Source organism: Sinocyclocheilus anshuiensis, unplaced genomic scaffold (assembly GCF_001515605.1).
Source record: "Sinocyclocheilus anshuiensis isolate Anshui unplaced genomic scaffold, SAMN03320099.WGS_v1.1 scaffold192, whole genome shotgun sequence".
Lineage (NCBI taxonomy): Eukaryota > Metazoa > Chordata > Actinopteri > Cypriniformes > Cyprinidae > Sinocyclocheilus > Sinocyclocheilus anshuiensis.
Genome location: NW_015554077.1, coordinates 906821 through 909908, shown reverse-complemented (window position 1 = coordinate 909908; position 3088 = coordinate 906821).

Genomic DNA, 3088 nt, shown 5'->3' with positions numbered 1-3088 from the left:
AACGTCAACACGGATGCACACATCCTTAAACGCTTTGCTAGTGCTCGCCATAATGAGATGAATAGAGATCGCTCTTACCACAGAAATGCATGCTTCAAACAAAACAGTCAATGAAGACGAAGAAGAGAATGATGTGTGCTATACATATAGTATAGCACACATCGACTATAGACTATAGTCGCACCGGTAGTGACGTCATGGCTGTCGCCGGCCAACGAGTTGGTGTTTTTTCAATGTATGCTTCAGACACGGGTCACGACGAGGCGTTCCCCATAGCGACCCCTAGAGGACGCAGTTCGAAGTTCCCATAAAGGGAACAGCTGAACCAAATGACATAATCAGACATGAGGGAAAACTAGGTCAAGGAACACATGAGGAATGAAAAACAAACAAAAGTCCATGTGGTGGAGACGAACACTACTCCAGCCAGACATGATCATTGCTTTGTGAGCCAATAGTGGTCGGCTGTAGGGGCTTCATAGGATGGTCACTTTGTGAAGTTTTAATTTGGCTGGGGATCACAAGGGCCGGGTCACCTGGGAGAGGGTGTTTGATGTTGAAAGACCAGACAAACCCGAGGACTCCAGGGAACATCATTGATGATGCATCCCAGTGCAACAGGACGATGTATGTTACATATTAACAGTGCGTTCCAAACGGGATATATCGCCCTCCGAAGGGCACTTCTGAGTGAAAACAATCATGGCAGCCATATTGAAGGGTCGTTCCAAACTGAAGTGCTCAAAACTGGCCACTTCAAAGGGCCCCTCGGAATAAAGGATTTCAAATGGTGCAACTGATGGACACTTCGGGCTCCCATGATCCGCCTCCGTGTGGGCACGTGATGATGACGCAGAAGGGCACTTCAAGAAACAGTTGTTTGGTCCCCTACACCCTTCAACCCTTCGAAGCTCTCACTCCGAAGGGTAAACCCTTTGAAGGGAATAGGGCATAGGGATGAGCCCTTCCGAATGGAACGCAAGGTAAGTTTTTAGACTGAAGATGTTGACTCTGGTGAAATGCTGACTTTTCCTGATTGGTTAATTAAGTCCCATCCTACATTTTTTTCTCATTAATTTTTCTGTTTCTTTTAGAAATACAGCAGCACCCAAAACCTAGATTAGGAAGGCAACAAAGCACGTACGAATTCAATGATTGTGTCACATCCTTTCTACTGGGATACTTCAGCCCAACGATTTTTGTCATGCATCCATCAGCATGCATCTTTCACTAACTATGAATGACACTATCCTGTGAGTGCGGTTCTGATGAGATGAGAGTTGCAGCTGGCAGTCAGTATAGGTTTTGCCCATTTTTTCCATCTTTTGACATAATTTCTAGTGAAAAATTAGAATTGTGGTAATTTAATTGCTTTGTTATCACCAAATTTCTATCTATTTTTGATGATCATTAGGCGTTTATGCTGCCTCTAAGCCAACAGCCATTAATTCACTACACCACCACACTGACTGGAGTCGGAATGTTTGTAGAAGTTGGAACAATTTGAGAGTCAGTAAATGATGTCAAAATTAACTATTCCCTTAAATAGGAATTTTTACATTTCAATATGATATGACTAAACTAGAGACACAGTAAAATGTATCTATGCCAGAGGTGGGACCAAGTCATTGTTTTGCAAGTCACAAGTAAGTCTCGAGTCTTTGGATTCAAGTCTCGAGTCAAGACAGGCAAATCCAAGTCGAGTTGCAAGTCCTCAACTTTAAGATTCAAGTCTTAAACAAGTCATTAGTGCTCTTTGCCCAAATTAGTGTCTCAGTATTAATTACCATATCAAATTCATAGTAATTTATATCAGGAAGGCAGGTAGAATATGTTTGACATAGTTACATTTCATGTGAGATGGGTGCCCTTCGTAAAACTACTCAAGTTCAATTTAGGGATTGTGCCAAAATAGGATAAGCAGTGAAAAAAACTATTTTATTAGTAACAGAATAGCAAAGACAACTTAATTTCATGGAAATAACAGCTGCAACATACTTTGCATGTGTGCATAAGAATAGCTATATGCTTCTAGGTGTTATATCGAAGCCAATGAGACATTATTTGGAACCTCAATGAAACAGATTTAAATGACAAGCGCAGTCTGCTCTGATTGGCCAGCTGACCCAGTGCATTGTGATTGGCCGAACACCACAAGCACGCGTCAGAAATGTAACGCCCCTTTCCATAATTGCGAGCTTCAGCTTTCAGCATAAATGTAAAGACAGTATATGATGTCCTCAGTTTTACCATCAGTTCAAGCCCGAAAGCGGAACAGAGTTGCGTGACAGACACAGTGATGATGCTCGTATGTATATGCCAGAGGTGGGACCAAGTCATTGTTTTGCAAGTCACAAGTAAGTCTCGAGTCTTTGGATTCAAGTCTCGAGTCAAGACAGGCAAATCCAAGTCGAGTTGCAAGTCCTCAACTTTAAGATTCAAGTCTTAAACAAGTCATTAGTGCTCTTTGCCCAGTGAGAGGAAACATGCAATATGGATGCAGACAAACTCATGAAGACAATCATTCAAAAATGCTGTGCTACCATACTTTATAACGTTAAATGTTAAGTTTATAATATGCTAAGAGTAACAAAGACAAAATCATTTAATAGAAAAAAAAATGTTGTACATTAAATGTTAAGTTTATAATATGCTAAGAGTAACAAAGACAAAATCATTTAATAGAAAAAAAAATGTTGTACATTAAATGTTAAGTTTATAATATGCATAGTTGATCACTAAATTTAGGGGCTATGTGCGCTATAGGCCTACAGAATGATTTACAACACGTGAATTAATTTATTTATCCCGAAAGAAATGGAAGTGACATGAGTGCCTGGTGAAGAGAGAGAAAAGATGAGTAGCCTATATAGTTATATATACAATACTCATTTTGTGAAAGAAACACTTCTTCAAATTATATTTTAAATGATCATTAGGCCTATTGCCGCTTGCCCACTTCAGACATTAGGCCTAATGTGCATTTTTCTTCTTCAGATTATAGCTGAATGGTTTGCAGTGATTAATTTTAAATCTAGATTAAATCAAGGTTTATCTAATAATTCTGTTGCACCAAACTTTAAACCTT